Source organism: Schistocerca gregaria, chromosome 2, assembly GCF_023897955.1.
Source record: "Schistocerca gregaria isolate iqSchGreg1 chromosome 2, iqSchGreg1.2, whole genome shotgun sequence".
Classification (NCBI taxonomy): Eukaryota; Metazoa; Arthropoda; class Insecta; order Orthoptera; family Acrididae; genus Schistocerca; species Schistocerca gregaria.
This window is the reverse complement of record NC_064921.1, coordinates 875,813,420-875,835,255: the sequence shown is the minus strand read 5'-3', so window position 1 is coordinate 875,835,255 and position 21,836 is coordinate 875,813,420.

The window sequence follows — 21,836 nt, the reverse complement described above, 5'->3', positions numbered from 1 at the left end:
GATATAACTTGTGGCCTCTGAAATCATCGGTTCTTATGTCTTTCGGCCGATACTTTAATGATGAATTCCCAGTATGTCATAGGGAGGACAGTTAATCTGAGCAGTACTAACTAGCCAGGGCACATATGCTGGTGACTGTGGACTGCGGTTGGCGTCGTAACCTCACAGCGCGGGGTCCGTAGTTCGTCTCTCTGCCAGAATGCTCCGGAAGTCAACTCGTCCTCCTCCGGGCGCCGGTGGTTTTCCATGGAGCTAGCCCATAAACTGGCTTGCCACTGGAATTCTCCACAGTCGCACCTAAAAGTGACCAGTTTATAAAAAGTTCACGGAACCATCCGATGTCACATACGACTACTGTTAAAGCAACAGAGAAAGCATCGAACAGATTTTTAATTAATCTTCCCATATTGAATACATCTTTCGGATCCTGTGTTACCTGTTGTATTATGACACCCGAGAAACTATTTTCATTTCCCACATAGTGAAAATGTGACACCAGCAATTTCAAGCAGTTTATTTATTTACTTACTTCCCTTTATAACTCATATATTTAGTTCTTGTTAACTGACAAGATTTTTTCTTCTATCTTGATTGTTGAAACGTAAGTTCTCCTGCAAGGTGGAAGAAATTAACTGTCCTACAATTTTATTTTGATGCGACAACTTCAATTTTTACCAACAAAATGGTTCAAATGGCTCTGAGCACTATGGGACTTAACATCAGAAGTCATCAGTCCCCTAGAACTTAGAACTATTTAAACCTAACTAACCTAAGGACATCACACACATCCATGCCTGAGGCAGGATTGGAACCTGAGACCGTAGCGGTTGCGCGGTTCCAGACTGAAGCACCTAGAACCGCTCGGCCACGCCAGCTGGACTTTTTACCAACAGTTAATTTTATAATTAACTAAGTCAAAATTCTTCTTAATCATAAATAAGTGGCAAAAAAGGCTCTGAGCACTATGGGACTTAACATCTGTGGTCATCAGTCCCCTAGAACTTAGAACTACTTAATCCTAACTAACCTACGGACATCACACATATCCATGCCCGAGGCAGGATTCGAACCTGCGACCGTAGCGGCCACGCGGTTCCAGACTGAAGTGCCTTTATTTTTTTATTTTTTAATCTCATTTTGATCGCATGTGCTCGTTGCATCTGTTCGGGGCGGACGTCGTAAGACATCCGATTTAGTTCGTTGATGATCGAGTAACTCAGTTTTTTTTTTTATTACAGAGGGTACGTAGCCCTCTGACCGAACACGCTGAGCTACCGTGCCGGCTGCCTTTAACCGCACGGCCACACGAGCAGGCACTAAATGGCAAGGAAAATCTTTCCTTGCGGGAAGCGGAAGAAAAGTAATAAAATAACAATCCACTCATTCCCCTTGTGATAGAAGCTAATTTTTTTCATAATTAGGGAACAAATTCTCGTTTAACACCCAAATGCGTCTGAATGAGGTTTGGCGGTCGTCGGTGGGTTCATTCATTTTCTGTCAAAAAAAATGCAAACAAAATTGCACATTAATGTGTACACTCCAGAGATCATGGTATTTATATTTATAACGTTATTAACAAAAAATTGCATACCTTAGTCAGATACTGATGTTCATGTGGTCGTGTGACCATTTGCTGCACAGCTGATACTTTGCCCAGTTTGCTATTTGTAACTAACAATCATTTTTCAGCATTATGTCATACACATTTAACAAAATGTTACACCTAAACTGGAAACATTGTTTTCTCCACTTTGCTAACGTCAGATTACTCTGGGGGTATAAAGTTATGGAACAGCAATATTCATATATACAGCTGACGATAGTACCGTGTACATAACGTATTAAAGGAGAGTGTACTAGCGGAGCTGTCATTCGCACTCAGGTGATCCACGTGAAAAGGATTCCGGCGTGATTATCGGCGGACGATGTTAATTGACACACTTTGAATGCGGAATGGTAGTTGGATGTAGAAGCGTGGGACATGCCATTTCGGAATGGCCGACTACCTTAACTCAACGACCGAGAGCAGCGGCGATTGCGCAGGGTTGTCAGTGCTAACAGACAGGCAACACTGCGCGAAATAACCGCAGAGATCAACGTGGGACGTACGACGAACGTTTCCGTTAGGATAGTGCGGCGCAGTTTGCCTTTACTGGGCTGTGGCAGCAGACGACCGACACGAGTGCTTGCAGCGCCTTTCTTGAGCTCGTGACCATATCCTTTGGACTGTGGACTACTACAAAAAGGTGGCCTAGTCAAATGAGTCCCGATTTTTGCTAGTAAGAGCTGATGGTAGGGTTGGAATGTGGCGCAGACCCCATCAAACCATGGACCCAAGCTGTCAACAAAGCACCGTGCAAGCTACTGGGCGTAGGACATAATCGGCATGTCAGTTGCTGCACAAAATCTTGCACTGGCAACACTTTTGCAATTATAGAGGCAGCACGGTTCAATATTCCTGCAGGGGGCTTCAAACGACTTGCGCAGTTCATGCCACGTCGACCAGCTGCGCAACGGCGGGCAAAATGAGTTCGGAGACGATGTTACTAATGTTAGTAGACATGCATTCATTGTCATGTATTCTACTGTAACCATGATTTGTTGTTTCATTCTTTAACTACCTTTTTATGTTAAAGTAATGTCCGCAGCAAGTGGTCGTGCGGTAGCGTTCTCGCTTCCCACGCCCGGGTTCCCGGGTTTGATTCCCGGCGGGGTCAGGGATTTTCTGTGCCTCGTGATGACTGGGTGTTGTGTGCTGTCCTTAGGTTAGTTAGGTTTAAGTAGTTCTAAGTTCTAGGGGACTGATGACCATAGATGTTAAGTCCCATAGTGCTCAGAGCCATTTGAACCAGTTTTTTTTTTTTGTTAAAGTAATAGTTTCGAAAATGTTGTGGGGATGTGTGGATTATGAAGGAGCTTTGTAAATTGGTGAGGGGGAGGGGGGGGGGGAGCTACGTATGTTAATTGAGTTTGCTTACTTTTTATTGATCCCATGCCTCTATAGGGTACGTAAACTGTGATTCCTACCACGCGCTGTATCACTGTTTGTCATTCACCTGTATCGCTATCTCGTTTTGTGTGTTCTGGGCGAGAATTTCTAATTTTGTAAAGATAATAGGTTTGCTGTGTGTGCGTGTGTGTATTTGTGTGTGTGTGTGTGTGTGTGTGTGTGTGTGTGTGTATGTGTGTGTGTGTGTATGGGTGGATGTGGGCGGAATCGCAGCTACAGACAAGAATGCCACACTTGTCAGGCTGTCGCAGCTTTGCGCTCTATTCCACATCCACACGGGTTGGCTAACTTATTTCCGCGTACTATTGTTGGTTGATTATTCTCTTTGGCGAATGAAAACTCTGTCCGATTTATTTCTTATTTTTTCGTGTTACCCATCTTGTAGTGGTTTCTCACACATTGCGTGCGTACTTTTGTCGCTTTTTGTGATTGTGAAGGATACACACAATGACAGTAAGTTTGAAACCTAATCTCATGACTGCGGCAGGGCTTGAACCAGCGGCCGGCATTTTAAGACATAATAACGCTACCCCAGTACCGCAGCGCCTCCCAGCGTGGTAATTCCGTATGTGCAACAGAGCAGTGGAATTGAGCCTTTCATATGCACAAATGCCTCACTGCTGGAGAATTCGTATACGCAGTTGTAAGTTCCGTGACCTTTCAACTTTTGACATTTGCTTGTAGGTAACCTTCTGATGCCGAATATCAAACAAAAATCTGCAACTGGCAAGGATGTTGATCTGAATATCACAGTGCTTTTCGACGAATAATCTAAACAGCACACTTTATCTCTCCCTTTCCCCTACCCTCAGAATCGCATTACTGGGAAGACATCAGCCTCATAACGAATCAGAACCACGAAGTTACTCAACTTTTACCTAAGTAAATGTTATCGCGACTTCAGTATCATATTGTGTGACAGAAAAATTTTATCGTCAAGACCGACAGTGTCTCTTTGCATTATCAGTGGACGTAGTGGTCAGCAGACCCAGAGGGCAGCAGTTGAAACCGTGACCGAACCGCTGAAGACAGTTATTATACAACATGACGTGGCTCTGTGCACAGGAAACATTCTTGTTAATCATTTCATTGCACTGTTCCGGAACATGACATCTGGGTGTTGAAGTTACACTACGGTATGGTCAGCATACACACACACACACACACACACATATATATATATATATATATATATATATATATATATAATGGGGGCCAATACCCTTCCTCCCCTAACGCCGGACCATACATTAACCCGCCAAGGTCGTTAATGTTCCACTTGTTGCAGCCATCGTGGATTTTCCGTTGCCCAATAGTGCATATTATGCCGGTGTACGTTACCACTGTTGGTGAATGACGCTTCGTTAATAAATAGAACGCGAGAAAAAAAACTGTCACCATCCGGTAATTTCTATTGTGCCCATTGGCAGAACTGTACACGACGTTCAAAGTCGTCACCATGCAATTTCTGGTGCATAGAAATATAGTACGGGTGCAATCGATGTTGATGTAGCATCGATGATGATGTAACATTCTCAACACCGACGTTTCTGAGATCCCGGATTCTCGCGCAGTTTGTCTGCTACTGATGTGCGGATTAGCCGCGACAGCAGCTAAAACACATACTTGGGCATCATCATTTGTTGCAGATCGTGGTTGACGTTTCACATGTGGCTGAACACTTTCTGTTTCCTTAAATAACGTAACTATCCGGCGAACGGTCTGGACGCTTGGATGATGTCGTCCAAGATACCGAGCAGCATACATAGCTCACGCCAGTTGGGAATTTTGATCACAATAGCCATATATACAACACGACATCGACCTTTTCCGCAATTGGTAAACGGTCCATTTTAACACGGGTAATGTATCACGAAGCAAATACTGTCAGCACTGGCGGAATGTTACGTGATACCACGTAATTAAACGTTTGTGACTATTACAGCGCCATCTATTACAAAGCGAAAAAAGTTGTCCAACTAAAACATTCATATTTCATTACGTACTACATGTATATGTATCAAAAATGGGGGTTCCTATTTTAAAAAACGCAGTAAATATCCGATTGACCTACGGCAGCGCCATATAGGCGGCCAACCATAGCGCCATCTGGTTCCCTCTTCAAAGTAGACGAGTTTCGTTCTTTATAGTTTTTTCGTTTGATGCTTATTTCGTGAACTATTTGGCCCGGTCGCTATCAGTGGACCACCCTGTACATGATGATTCATAATTAATCGGTTCATGTTATACATTTCTTGAGTTTATAGAGGGTGTGTAATAGATGAAGTTTTACATACGAGCCCACTTCCGGAGGTGTCTTCCAACGACGCTGCAGAGCGTCGAAGTTATAGGCGCCGCTGCCTGTAAATGTATGTACGAGTATATAAAGGGCGATTCCATGATGATGTTACAAACTTTCTGGCATGATGGAGAAGAATAAATGAGTTAATTTGAGGTAAGAGTCAAATGGTTCAAATGGCTCTGAGCACTATGGGACTTAACATCTGAGGTCGTCAGTCCCTTGGTCTTAGAACTACTTAAACCTAACTAACCTAAGGACATTACACACATCCATGCCCGAGGCAGGATTCGAACCTGCGACCGTAGCAGTCGCACGGTTCCGGACTGCACGCCTAGAACCGCGAGACCACCGCGGCCGGCGAGTTCGTTGTTGGTTTGTTCTCTGGCGAAGTCGTTCTTTGCCCGCGCCAAGATGTCTGTAGAGTTTCTCAAGGGTATTCCTTGTCGGGGTGCCGATGGTTTCACTTCTGACAAGAGTAAGCGTAATGTTCAGTCAGGCTCCTTAGAAATTCACTTTTGGTTGGTCAATGTGAGTCGAGTTATATCTGATCAGGTAGATATTGTTTATTCTGATTCTGATTTGTTTGCATTTCTTGTAATGTTTCAGGATCCCTTGGAACTAGACCGGCTTCTTTAACGGGTCGGTTCTCAGGTGATGTTTACACGTCGTGACGGTTCTGATGATACAGTCCATCTAGTCCGAAGTGGACGATTTATTTTTTAAGGCGGCATTGCTTGAATTTTGGAGTCGTTCGACACGTCGGTTGGGAGCACTGGTCAGTGCAACATCGAATGCAACGTTACACTGGTATTCGAACTTCTTTTTTTTTTGTCATCAGTCTACTGACTGGTTTGATGCGGCCCGCCACGAATTCCTTTCCTGTGCTAACCTCTTCATCTCAGAGTAGCACTTGCAACCTACGTCCTCAATTATTTGCTTGACGTATTCCAATCTCTGTCTTCCTCTACAGTCAGTTTTTGCCCTCTACATCTCCCTCTAGTACCATGGAAGTCATTCCCTCATGTCTTAGCAGATGTCCTATCATCCTGTCCCTTCTCCTTATCAGTGTTTTCCACATATTCCTTTCCTCTCCGATTCTGCGTAGAGCCTCCTCATTCCTTACCTTATCAGTCCACCTAATTTTCAACATTCGTCTATAGCACCACATCTCAAATGCTTCGATTCTCTTCTGTTCCGGTTTTCCCACAGTCCATGTTTCACTACCATACAATGCTGTACTCCAGGCGTACATCTTCAGAAATTTCTTCCTAAAATTAAGACCGGTATTTGATATTAGTAGACTTCTCTTGGCCAGAAATGCCTTTTTTGCCATAGCGTGTCTGCTTTTGATGTCCTCTTTGCTCCGTCCGTCATTGTTTTACTGCCTAGGTAGTAGAATTCCTTAGCTTCTTTGACTTCGTGACGATCAATGCTGATGTTAAGTTTCTCGCTGTTCTCATTTCTACTACTTCTCATTACCTTCGTCTTTCTCCGATTTATTCTCAAACCATACTGTGTACTCATTAGACTGTTCATTCCGTTCAGCAGATCATTTAATTCTTCTGCACTTTCACTCAGGATAGCAATGTCGTCAGCGAATCGTATCATTGATATCCTTTCACCTTGTATTTTAATTCCACTCCTGAACCTTTCTTTTATTTCCATCATTGCTTCCTCAATGTACAGATTGAAGAGTAGGGGCGAAAGGCTACAGCCTTGTCTTACTCCCTTCTTAATACGAGCACTTCGTTCTTGATCGTCCACTCTTATTATTCCCCCTTGGTTGTTGTACATATTGTATATGACCCGTCTCTCCCTATAGCTTACCCCTACTTTTTTCAGAATCTTGAACAGCTTGCTAGGCGCGCAGTCCGGAACCGTGCGACTGCTACGGTCGCAGGTTCGAATACTGCCTTGGGCATGGATGTGTGTGATGTCCTTAGGTTAGTTAGGTTTAAGCAGTTCTAAGTTCTAGGGGACTAATGACCATAGCAGTTGAGTCCCATAGTGCTCAGAGCCATTTGAACCATTTGAACAGCTTGCACCATTTTATATTGTCGAACGTTTTTTCCAGGTCGACAAATCCTATGAACGTGTGTTGATTTTTTGTAGCCCTGCTTCCATTATTAGCCGTAACGTCGGAATTGCCTCTCTCGTGCCTTTACTTTTCCTAAAGCCAAACTGGTCGTCACCTAGTGCATTCTCAATTTTCTTTTCCATTCTTCTGTATATTATTCTTGTAAGCAGCTTCGATGCATGAGCTGTTAAGCTGATTGTGCTATAATTCTCGCACTTGTCAGCTCTTGCCGTCTTCGGAATTGTGTGGATGATGCTTTTCCGAAAGTCAGATGGTATGTCGCCAGACTCATATATTCTACACACCAACGTGAATAGTAGTTTTGTTGCCACTTCCCCTAAAGGTTTTAGAAATTCTGATGGAATGTTATCTATCCCTTCTGCCTTATTTGACCGTAAGTCCTCCAAAGCTCTTTTAAATTCCGATTCTAATACTGGATCCCCTATCTCTTCTAAATCGACTCCTGTTTCTTCTTCTATCACATCAGACAAATCTTCACCCTCATAGAAGCTTTCAATGTATTCTTTCCACCTATCTGACACCAAAGGTTGTTTCGACTTTCTTGTATGCTGAGTCTGTCCTTCCGACAATCATATCTTTTTCGATGTCTTCACATTTTTCCTGCAGCCATTTCGTCTTAGCTTCCCTGCACTTCCTATTTATTTCATTCCTCAGCGACTTGTATTTCTGTATTTCTGATATTCCGGAACATTTTTGTAATTCCTCCTTTCATCAATCAACTGAAGTATTTCTTCTGTTACCCATGGTTTCTTCGCAGCTACCTTCTTTGTACCTATGTTTTCCTTCCCAACTTCTGTGATGGCACTTTTTAGAGACGTCCATTCCTCTTCAACTGTGTTGCCTACTGCGCTATTCCTTATTGCTGTATCTATAGCGTTAGAGAACTTGAAACGTATCTCGTCATTCCTTAGAACTTCCGTATCACACTTCTTTGCCTATTGATTCTTCCTGACTAATGTCTTGAACTTCAACCTACTCTTCATCACTACTATATTGTGATCTGAGTCTATATCTGCTCCTGGGTACGCCTTACAATCCAGTATCTGATTTCGGAATCTCTGTCTGACCATGATGTAATCTAATTGAAATCTTCCCGTATCTCCCGGCCTTTTCCAAGTATACCTCCTCCTCTTGTGTTTCTTGAACAGGGTATTCGCTATTACTAGCTGAAACTTGTTACAGAACTCAATTAGTCTTTCTCCTCTTTCATTTCTTGTTCCAAGCCCATATTCTCCTGTAACCTTTTCTTCTACTCCTTCCCCCACAACTGCATTTCAGTCGCCCATGACTATTAGATTTTCGTCCCCCTTTACATACTGCATTACCCTTCCAATGTCCTCATACACTTTCTCTATCTGTTCATCTTCAGCTTGCGACGTCGGCATGTATACCTGAACTATCGTTGTCGGTGTTGGTCTTCTGTCGATTCTGATTAGAACAACCCGGTCACTTAACTGTTCACAGTAACAGACCCTCTGCCCTACCTTCCTATTCATAACGAATCCTACACCTGTTATATCATTTTCTGCTGCTGTTGATATTACCCGATACTCATCTGACCAGAAATCCTTGTCTTCCTTCCACTTCACTTCACTGACCCCTACTATATCTAGATTGAGCCTTTGCATTTCCCTTTTCAGATTTTCTAGTGTCCCTACCACGTTCAAGCTTCTGACATTCCACGCCCCGACTCGTAGAACATTATCCTTTCGTTGATTATTCAATCTTTTTCTCATGGTAACCTCCCCCTTGGCAGTCCCCTCCCGGAGATCCGAATGGGGGACTATTCCGGAATGTTTTGCCAATGGAGAGATCATCATGACACTCCTTCAACTACAGGCCACATGCCCTGTGGATACACGTTGTGTCTTTAATGTAGTGGTTTCCATTGCCTTCTGCATCCTCATGTCGTTGATCATTGCTGATTCTTCCGCCTTTAGGGGCAATTTCCCACCACTAGGACAAGAGAGTGCCCTGAACCTCTATCCGCTCCTCCGCCCTGTTTGACAAGGCCGTTGGCAGAATGAGGCTGACTCCTTATGCCGGAAGTCTTCGGCCGCCAATGCTGATTATTTATCAAAATTTAGGCAATGGCGGGGATCGAACCCGGGACTGAAGACGTTTTGATTACGATTCAAAGGCGCTACCCCTAGACCACGGGTACAATCTAGAACCGTACAAACAGGTATTAAAAAGAATATTCGTTCACGCCAGAATGTTTGTGGTTGCCGGGTTCGTGTTACGTATGCCGGCCAAAAAGGAACCTGTTTCATTTGTAATGAAAGTGGCCATCTCAGATCCAATTGCCCCCGCCGTGTTACGGTTTTAAATTCGTCTTGTGAAAAACATCATCCGTTGACATTAGCTGAATTAGTGTCTTTGCAGTCAGCTTTAGAGGACGTTGTTGACAGTTACGCCCCACCTCGCGCGACTTTCTACCGTTAATGGCACGTTCAGATGTGTCCTCTGCTACCGTTAAGGCGCCAGCACCGGTAGCACACTTTAAACGCCGGCAGGATGGTGAAGATTTTGAAATCACCCTTCCCTATTCTCGCTTCTCCGAGACGGATATGCTTCTTCAAATGGTGATGCTTTGAGTACTGACGTTCATTGTTAATGACGAGGCTGCTTCCGTTGATTTTGAAATACGCGTTGCATCTGTGTCCTCTCCTAAACACGCAGAAACGTCTGTTCCGGTGGGTGCCGACGGGTTAACGGAGACATCGTCTACTATTCTGTCTTTACAGTGTACTAGTGAAATACTATCGCCGGCCGCTGTGGCCGAGCGGTTCTAGGCGCTTCAGTCTGGAAACGTGCGACCGATACGGTCGGAGGTTTGAATCCTGCCTCCTTAGATTGGCGAGTCCTTAGTTTGGTTACAGGTTCAATAATTCTTGCTGGTGTTTTATTAAAGTTAGGTGCTTATGGTATTTTTGTGTTATATAGGTTATTTCTTATTTGGGTTTAAGGTTTAATTATTTTTGATTGTCTTTAGTTTTATCTGGTGGAGCTATTGTTAGATTTATTTGTTTTCATCAGTTTAAGTAGTTCTAAGTTCTAGGGGACTGATGACCTCAGATGTTAAGTCCCATAGTGCTCACAGCCATTTGAACCATTTTTGTAGTCTCCAGACTGACTCACATAAACAATGTTTGTGTCAGCCAGTCAAAAGAAAGCCTCTCCCTCCAAGCCACTTAACCTTTAATACTGTCGTAAAGCAACTACGGCTCTGAGAAGCTTACAAATCTTTCCAGACTCTCATTGCTCACATTTCTTGAATGCAGAAAGTACTTTCTTTGTGGTAAACAGAATATACACAATTTAAATCCAGAGTCGTGATTCGTAGGCCCAATTTTCTGGTGGGATGCAGTATATTTTAGGAACGTAAGGCAAGCTGAATCATTAATTCCTACCCTCAGGCGGTCAACGGTTAAGTCTGGCGCCATCCCATCGGCGAAATCCGATGTTTCTCCCTTTACCTGTTCATTCACAGAAGACTATTGTATCCATTCGAACCCGCAGAATGCTTGTCTGCCCGCTTTCCGGTGACGCATCCGCCCTCGGGCATCCTTTCGGCGCAACCGCAGCATCTACACTAAACTGGCCCTCTCCTCATTTTGTGCTCCGTTTCATTACCCCTGTTAGTCCCACTGCAAATCACTTTTTGGTACTGTAACGTGCGGACAAGATACCGGCCTTTCACAGAGGTCTACCATTAGTATTCCCGAGAGTCACCAGGCTGCGCTGACCGTGGCGGAATTCCAAGGTGATCAGACTCGATTCGCTCTGCCAGCTACCCACACGAACAGTGTGACATATTGTAGGACGAACGCTGAGTTCCCCTCGGTAACGCTTTAATGTATTCGCGTTCAGTTACTTGTAAACAGCACTGTGCGACATGCAGAGAGCTGCGAACTGGCGCCTACACAATTGGTGATGCTGGCGAGTGCAGACCCTGGGAGGGAATACTAACTTGGAAGTACACGGAACGTGAGACGCGCCCACGGAACGTCGGCTCCGAAAACCAAGAGGAACGTTGATGAAGGGAGAAAGGAGATGGAGAGACGTTCGTAGCAGAATAGTGGCGACTGGAACGAAGAGATAATGAAATAAGCCATAAGGGGCGATACTAACTAGAAGTTGGATCCAACGTGAAAAATGGAAGGGAAATCGAAGTTTATATATGGATGTGGTTCAAATGGCTTTATGCACTATGGGACTTAACATGTGACGCCATCAGTCCCTAGATTTAGAACTACTTAAACCTAACTAATCTAAGGAGAGCACACACATCGATGCCTGAGCCACGGTTCGAACCTGCGACGGTAGTAGCAGCGCGGTTCCGGACTGAAGGGCCTAGAACCGCTCTGTCACAGAGGCTGGCTGTGGATGTGGAAAACGAGATTGGGGCAGGAGGGGGGCAATCATAGGATAAGTAAGAAGGGAACTGAAGGAGACTTCCATACGCGACTGAAGGAGACGCTTAGGAGCCGAGCAGCGAAGACAGCTACCGCCGTACGCACAGAGGTCAGCGACCGAGCGCAGGTATCATGTTCGTTTACTTACGGCCCACTGACGTACTGAGTTGGACGTAGGACCTCAGCACGTAGCCGCAGCAGCAGCGGAATTCCTCACTCATACAAGCAACTTAATGCTCTCCCCTACTTCCGACCTAGTTAAAATGACACTCTGAGCATGTAACCCTAAGGGCACACACATAGATATAAATTTATTATTTCCGAACTTCGTTTCACAGAGTACCTATATCTGTGGAGAGAGCGTAGTCTACTGCGCATGTTCTCAATATCAAACCGGGCTAATCACGTGATTTTGGGAGAAGGGTGCTTCGCTATAATTTTTGATAATAGCGAAATTTGAATATTATAAGTATTCGCCTTGTTTTATATACGTTTCCGCGCATTTGAGTTTTAGTAACAGCTATGGTGCAGTACTGTCGTTGCAGTACGGAAGTAAAGAAAAGTATGTGAAAGGAGGGCCAGTTACTTTTCATCGGTGTGTACAGCAAATGTGTGATTGTAACTGTCATAGTGATATGAGGCCATTTATACGTCGAAAAATATCGAGATAGAGTGTTATAAAGTCTTTGTATTGTTCAGTTTCTGCTATTTTATGGCCATGTGTTTACGGGGCAAATGCTGGATAAATTTTCGAATGGTTCAAATGGCTCTGAGCACTATGGGACTTAACATCTGAGGTCATCAGTCGCCTAGAACTTAAAACTACTTAAACCTAACTAACCTAAGGACATCACACACATCCATGCCCGAGGCAGGATTCGAACCTGCGACCGTAGTCATCGCGCGGTTCCAGACTGTAGCGCCTAGAACCGCTCGGCCACCGCGGCGGTCATAAATTTGCAAGTGTGTTTGAGTATACTGCCTATTAGTGTATACATGCTGATACTACGTTCATGTGCCTATAAAGTTTATAAGTTACAGGCTGATGACTTGCCTCCAATTTATTCATTTTTCCCAAACCCTTGTGTGTATGTAAGTATTTCTGCGTGAGACAGTTTCCTATATGGTGTCATTGTAACGTAATTAATTATAACGGATTCGACTATTTGAATCAGTGCAATAAATAATGGGCTGTCACTTCTTTGATTACTCCAAAATTCGAGCACTGATCTCGTATTTTTAATTTTTGTGCACATTGTACGGTTTCACTTATCTGATGAGATGGTGCAAAAACGTTTTAGATATTTTACTTGACTATAAAAAGCAGAAGGGTAAATAAAGAAAACTTGAAAATAATAATGAACAAGCAGATGGTGCGAATAGCTTACCGTATCTAATGTAACAATTTCTTTGTTCCAAGCGCGTTGGTTTTTCGAGAGACTTTGGATCCGTCTACAGAATCATTGTAACGTTATTTACTACAACACAGAGTCGACACTATGTATAAGTGCAACAGAAAACGTAAAAAAAAATATTGTTTGCTATCACTTCTCATCTCGACACCGTAACAACATAATAAAGTGGGAGCTGAGCTATGACACTTTGGGGAAAAAAGGCATGCTACCATAGCTCTTTACATTTCTAAGCCAATTTCAGTTTCTGGTATCACATTGTTATTATGCCTGTAAAACGAACTTTCAGGGTGTAAGTAGGCTGTTTAGGTTTTGTTACTGGTAACGCCACATAGCGCTGTGTATGAAAAATCACTGGATGTGCTGTGTGCAGTCAGTGGCTGGTTGGCATTGTTGTAATACTCGCCATTGTAGTGTTGGGCAGTTAGCTGTTAACAGCGCGTAGCGTTGCGCAGTTGGAGGTGAGCCGCCAGCAGTCGTGGATGTGGGGAGAGAGATGGCGGAATTTTGAAATCTGTAAGATTGGATATACATTATGACTTTTGATCACTATTGAGGTAAATACATTGTTTGTTCTCTATCAAAACCTTTCATTTGCTAACTATGCCTATCAGTAGTTAGTGCCTTCCGTAGTTTAAATCTGTTAGTTAGCTGGCAGTAGTGGCGCTAGCTGTTTTGCAGTAGTCCGAGTAACGAAGATTTTTGTGAGGTAAGTGATTTGTGAAACGTATAGGTTAATGTTAGTCAGGGCCATTCTCTTGTAGGGATTACTGAAAGTCAGATTGCGTTGCGCTAAAAAAATATTGTGCGTCAGTTTAAGCACAGTCTTGCACAAATTGTTCAAAGGGGACGTTTCATATGTCGACCCTTACCCGAGGATACCTCACTGGAATCTTCTGATTTTTTTCTTGTAGTTTGTGTAGTTAGTGTAGCCTTTGTTTATTGCTAGCGCGTAATTGTAGAGAGAATGTCCTCTGTAGTTGTAGTTTTTCATTGTCGTACATTAAAACATGGTTGTAGATTTGCACCAAGTATTTCGCAGTTGGGCTTGCAATTAACTAGATATTATTTTCAGTGCTACATTAATGTGTTCTCTTATTTTGCTCTTCAAATTGTGGTTTTCTGTGTTGTCGTGTGAAATATTGTGACAATAATGGCGTGTGAAAAACGTAACACTAGGCTCCATAGTAAACTGAGAAATAATAGTGACGACGAGCGTAGCTTATCAGCACCACTGTGTAGTGAATTAACAGACATTCGAAGTAGTAATTTGGTAATTGTGCATAGGGAAATGGAGCGGGCGGCAAATAATGGTGTAGACAATGAAACAATTAGTGAACAGGGAACCATAATCGATCGATCGGTCGGCAACAGCTCGCCTCAGGAATCCGAAATGATAGAACACAATATTGCAAATACTGTAGACTTAGATTTTGGGTCCTCGCCGTTTTCTCAAATGAGTCAAGACGCATTTTCTGCTTGTCAAAATGTGACTGTTGCCGGTGAAATTGCACTGCCAAAGCCGGCCGCGGTGGTCTCGCGGTTCTAGGCGAGCAGTCCGGAACAGTGCGACTGCTACGGCCGCAGGTTCGAATCCTGCCTCGGGCATGGATGTGTGTGATGTCCTTAGGTTAGTTAGGTTTAAGTAGTTCTAAGTTCTAGGGGACTGATGACCACAGCAGTTGAGTCCCATAGTGCTCAGAGCCATTTTTTTTTTGCACTGCCAAAAAGCATAGAGAAACAGATTCCAGACACTAATACATTATTATTGCAATTAATGTAACAAATGGAACAAAATCAGAAACAAATGGGACAAAATCTTAAAAAGTTAGAGACAGTGTAACAAAATCTTAAAAAGTTAGACACAATGGAACAAAAATCTTCGTTACTCGAACTACTGCAATACAGCGAGCGCCACTACTGCCAGCTAACTAACAGATTCAAACTACGGAAGGCACTAACTACTGATAGGCATAGTTAGCAAATGAAAGATTTTGATAGAGAACAAACAATGTATTTACCTCAATAGTGATCAAAAGTCATAATGTATATCCAGTCTTACAGATTTCAAAACTCCGCCATCTCTCTCCCCACATCCACGACTGCTGGCGGCTCACCTCCAACTGCGCAACGCTACGCGCTGTTAACAGCTAACTGGCCAACACTACAATGGCGAGTATTACAACAATGCCAACCAGCCACTGACTGCCCACAGCACAGCCAGTGATTTTTCATACAGAGCGCTATGTGGCGTTACCAATAAAAAAACCTCAACAGCCTATTTACAAGGGTACTTCTGAAGGTGATATATCTGTAGCAGCGAAGTAATAACAGCCTATGCAGGCTAAAATGCGCTGTCTGAAAATGACGAGACCCGAGCAGCAAGATAAGTTGACAGAATTCTTGTTCTGTGCATACCAATGTTCACTTCATAGATGTTTATACTTTATGCTCTGTTTGCGGTTTTGGCTGAGCGTAGATGTTGTTTGACAAAACTGAGGTGCAATCTGTTGAACCTTTGTTTAACTCGTTAACGTAATATGTAAATTTGAGTGTCTGTAAGTTGGCATATTCCAAAAAATGGTTCAAATGGCTCTGAGCACTATGGGACTTAACTTCTGTGGTCATCAGTCCCCTAGAACTTAGAACTACGTAAACCTAAGTAACCCAAGGACAACACAGACATCCATGCCCGCGGCAGGATTCGAACCTGCGCCCGTAGCGGTCGCACGTTTCCAGACTGTAGTGCCTAGAACCGCTCGGCCATCCCTGCCGGCCGTCATATTCAGATTTTGTTTGATGTGTATACCTATTTAATCATTTATCTTATCTTTGAGAGCTTTTATACTGGGAAATATTTATAAATAGTACATATTTTGCGAGTGGTCAATAGGGCGTTGTAGCATTTCTGTAATTACTGTGTGTTGCTTTACGGTCGCATCGGATAGGATTTTGGTTAGTGAGTTATGCGAACGATGTATCATGTATCATGCATTATAGAGTGGTAAGCATCTGTAAATGGGCTTTGACAAGAATATTAGATGTGTGGAGAAAATGCCCATATCATTACTCGTGGAGATGCATCACGATTAGGAAGTGTGAAGATGTTAACGACGAAATCAGAGGAGCTGGCAACAACTTTCCACGGGACCAACAGGTGCACTGAATAACTGCTGTACCTCAGTTACGCACCACTACGAAAGCTCAGTATTTTATCTGTAACTGAAATCTGTTTCTCTGTTCTGAATTACAGTCATCAGTCATTGTTGTTTCTGTAATTAATAGTCTTAAGAATCAATAACAAATCCATTCACACAGTTACTGGCTTAAAACCAAATACAACTCGGCGCTGTATTGCACCTTGCAACATGAATAGTGAAATTAAGATTTATTAATCTCAGTACATTGCACTTAAGTAGACGATATGGTTGTAATTATTTAAGCTGCATGTTAGCATGTAGTGTTATTACGAGCAAGTGAATAGCGTTATCGTGCTGACATTACTGTGAAAGTGAATGCGTTTCTATTCTTTCGTCTTACTGCTATTTTCTGTTTACTGTGGTATTGTCGCGATGTGAGTAAGTCGTCCTTGCGGATCACCATTTCCAAGCCCTGTACTCACTTAAATTACTCTTAGATGAAAAGCATTTTGTAAGATTTGTTTGCTTTCCTGTCATGCGTTTTTGGAAGCACTATTTTAGAAGGGTTAATTTTACACGATTTCCGTGTTTTGTTGCATTATTCCCCAGTAGAGAGAAACAAGCCTACAACCAGTTGAAATAACATTATTGCATTCGATAGTTGAACTTGTGCCTGTGAAATACAATGAGATATGTTTCACTGCATTGCAATAACGCTAATTTTCGACAAACACTTCAACACAGCAGTTTTTTAATTACGCTAACTATACGTTTCAGAAGAAATGTCAAAATGAGGTCGTGTAGTACTTTATAATTACATCGTTTTTGAGCTGTTCCGCTACAAGCAGTGGGAATTATTATTTATTTGTGTAACTGTTTATGAAGTTACCCATAATATATTATATTTCTGTTTCGTCTCAGCCGGAGTTTTCGGTATAACTCCCTAAAAGTCTCTCATAGAAATGGCGATCTAGTGTTAAGTCCAGGCCTGGCGCAATCGGCAGCAGATGACACGAGGCGATGGAGTAATTTCGGTAACCGTTGGGCAGTCTCAAGGTCATAATTACTCACTTTACAGAACAACTGCCATTACGGTGTATCTCCTGAATACCGCAATAATGTGAGGTGTTCAAGATGACTATGGTTAGTCTGGCAACTGGATGCAATCGGACTCTTTCTGTTATGAATACTATCTTCCATTAACCCCTATTTGAAGAGCGCTGTCGTTCATTACAACACACCTAGCGGTCTCAGGCTCTGCAGTCATGGACTTTGAAGCTGATCCCGGCGGAGGTTCGAGTCCTTGGAATAATTTAGGTTAAGTAGTGTGTAAGCATAGGGACTGATGACCTTAGCAGTTAAGTCTCATACGATTTCACACAAATTAAACACGCAGAAATTAGGGGGACGAATCTCTGGGTTTCCATGCAATTGTCCTCCAACAATACTTGCTGTATACAACACAAGCGTCAGCTAACAACCTCAGCGAGCTGCAGATTCCACCTGATAAATCGTTTATTTATTTACACGTCATGTTCCTTAGGACGAATTTGAGTGGCAAATCTCCAAGGCCGTTGAAGGAGTCAGAACATGAAATTACATCAGGTAAGTTGATAATAAATAAAATAAAATTTACCCAAATCCTATGCAGATGACAAGCTGCTGAGTGCATATTAGTTTGATCAACAGTACAACACAGGAATTGTCTTCTTTTTTTTCAGAAACTGTCCAGTAGAATGGGAATCACCGCAAGGATTAGTGCTTTTTTTTACTCTTGTTATAGTTTGCTGAAAATGTATGCAGCAGAATATTGCAAACCCCTCTGCACAAGAGTCAACGTGTGTGAGTGTAAAAGCTGTGGCAGGAGGTTAGAGCGGCAGTTTCCTGCCGCAGAGCACGTGGCTGGTGGCTGCTAGCTACGGGGCCGTGGCGAGTGGCTTACGTGTACGCGGCGTCGGAGAAACCCCAGTGGACGCTTGGCAGTGGCGCATATGGCCATGTCTGCGCGCTTGGAGCAATTTATATGCCACAAAAAAATTGATAAAAACAGAACTAAGAGTGACACGGAGGTGCGAGTTGGCACTCATGGACAGACAAATATGTAAAACTAAATTATCTAGACGCGCCACAAAAATACGTAATAGCTTAAAAGTTATTGTCATCTTAAAAATCGTAAATTTATGAAACTTCAAAAGCTAGTATCTCGGCAATGCTTTGGCCGATTAATATGAACAAAGTGTCAACGGATGCGGCTAGTAGAGCTGCATCGAGCACTCATAGCCCATTTAGCTGAATATGTACTATTTTTGAATGAGAGGTCGGAATATGGGATTAGACTGAGAGAAACTGTGTTTTGGGTAACAAATAAATTTAAAGACACGAAACTAGCGGCAGCATTCGAAAGTTTAAAGAGGCAGATGAGTAATTAAGTATGTATTTTTTATTTGTTTATTTATGTTAAGTATCAAAAATCCAGGAAAAGCAATATCACACCACAAGAACATTATTTGTGGAAAAACGGTGGCAGATACAAAAAATTGGACTTTAAATTGTTATTGCCCGAAAAATTTCCATATTTTTCAGTGTAGCATACGTGTTTTTGTGTTTAGTTTTAGAATATTCGTAATTTTTTTTGTCAAACATTGTTTTGAGTTAGGCAGTCGTTTCGAGGGCGCATAGGGCGCCAACTTTGATGACAGGGGAGTTGGTTCTGAGCTACGCTAAGATCCAGACGTGCCGCGGATGTGGGGTTAGTAGTGGGTTGGCAGGCACGTTCGTACGCCATCAAGCGGTGCGCAATATAATGGTTTAGGACAGCAGACAAGAGTGAATTTTGTGAATCGTGAACAGGCTGTCGAATGCCGCGATAGCGACACATGAATTTTATAGCTAAGTGTTGTAGCATCAGTCATTAACGGCCGCCGTTACCTAACAGCCCATTAGACTGCATTTTGAGTGTTTAGTGCATATATTGAAGAAAAATAAACTACTTGTTCAAATTATAAATCAAATATATAGCACGTGGGGGCTCGAACCAAACTATTCAAACTGCAATGATATGTAGTGCCCAGTACAATGATGATGATGTTTGGATTGTGGGGCACTCAACTGCGCGGTTATCAGCGCCCGTATAAATTCCCAACCTTTTCTCAGTCCAGTCTTGATACTTGCATGTATGATGATGAAATCAGGAGGACTACACAAACACCCAGTCATTTCGAGGCAGGTGAAAAATCCCTGACCCCGTCGGGAATCGAACCTGGGACCCCGTGCTCGGGAAGCGAGAACGCGACCGCTGCCCAGTACAGTCGCAGGTGTCATCCAAATGCGGACTGAATTTCTACCTAGTACTAACTGAGTCAGTGCTGTTAATTCTTGGGAATAAGCTCATATTGTTAACAACAACGACATAGGAGGACATTAATATTGAGAGCCAATGTCAGAATTCCCAGGCTCCAGAACAGGGGTGGACAAGGTGTTCGCGAACTTACACCACACTGTGCTCGAACTGCCCCCTCCGAACCAAAAATACGCTTTGTGAATGGGAAGAGCTACCCTGGAATACATCGCCATTATGTCACATATAAAAATGAAAATAAATGAAGGGCCATACCATAGACTAATTTTCGTGTTGGACTATCATTTGTTGCAGTTACTGTTCTAATGATAAATACTGCAGCATTTAGTTTTTGACCAATATCCTGAACATACACCTTACGTGACAGCTGAGCAGCTACCTGAACACCTAGGAATTTGGCTTGTTCAGCTTCAATAATCATGTGCCAATTCCGTGTAATAAAACGATGGTTTTAGCTGGATTATGTGTTAGGAACTGTAAAAACGAAATCTTAGGTGATTTAGCATCAATTTATTTTCTACACGCCATGAGTATTGAACTGCAGTATTTGATAAATTGCCTTTGTTGCACTCGACATCCTTCGTTACCAAGCTAGCGTTATCTTTAAACACATGCGTTTTAGAATCACCTATCATATTAGAAGGCATATCATTTATATATTGGATATAAAAGACGGTAGTGGTCCCAACACTGATCCTTGAACAACCCCCCCCCCCCCCCCCCCCCCCCGCCCCCTCACCCACTTAACCCTGACCCATTCATATAACACCTCACCATGGAATGTGTTCCTTTCCTGTCTGTTCTTAAAGTATGAGAGGAACTAATCCTCTTATTCCATAATGATCCAACTTCTGCAGAACTATTTTCTGATCAACACAATCAAACGCCTCATTTAAATCAAAGAAGACGCCTAATCTTCGCAACTTTTGGATTAATCCGTCCAGCGCTTCAAAGAGAAACAACATTCAGTTGTTAAACCACTTCATAAAGCAAACTGTACATTTGTCACAAAATTATGTGAACTGAAATGATTTTTGAAAGTTGGTTTCCATTAAATCGTTTAAACAGGGCATTAGCATAAACAGGCAACTTGGGGGACTGTCCAAGGGCAACGATATCATATAGAACAAAGTGCAAATTACGTCGAAACATTAGCAATGTTATAAGCAAGCTGCAGTAGCTCATTACGAACGGTACTGTAACATGCTTAAAAATGTCATTAGAAAGACAAAAAGCTTGTGGTATATTAACAGGATAGCTACTTCTCAAGGATAAAATTAAGACAATATGGTCAGCTGTGAAGCAAGTGTTTGGCCAACAGTATAGGATGTCCATAAAGTCTGGGTATATAGGTAAAGTAATAAATAATGATAAAACACGTTTTAGTCACATTAACGTTAATAAATAATGTTTTCAATTTGATCTCCGTGCATTTCAGTGTGTAAACTTTGTAAGTTTAAGGTGAACTCGATGGTTTCAATTGCCGGTTACTTTAGCACACTGACTGGTAATGCATTGTGTCACGGGGTTGAAATTTGTAATCTACATCGAGTGAACTTTCTCTTTCGGCATACCACAGAGAAAGAAATCAGTGGGAGGAAGGTCTGGAGAAAGAGAGGACCACTCGACATGACCTCTTCTCTCAGTCCAGTGAGGAAAACTGTTATTCAATCAATCTCTGACAGCTGAATCAAAATGTTCAGCCGCCCCATCCTGCTGAAACCAGTCTGCCTCACCTAAACACTCAATTTGAGGAACCAATTTGTCTCTCAGCATGTTCAGATAAGTCTCGTTACATTTTCATCAGAGGAGAAAGCTTTCCGCAAACCATACCAAACCGCCAACTGTCGGCAGCCCTGCTGTTTGGATAGACTCATCCAATGCTGATTGCCCTGAGACCAGTATCGAAGATTTTGTCCGTTCACTTCAGGATTGACATGAAACGCAGCTTCATCACTGAACAACGTACAGTCTTTAGTGAAATTGTTTTTTTTTATCCAGTTTATCTTCAAACTATTCACACTTCTGCATGCGTCTGCCATAGTCATCTTCGTTTAAGTGATGCAATATCTGTAACTTGTATGGATGGAACCTCACC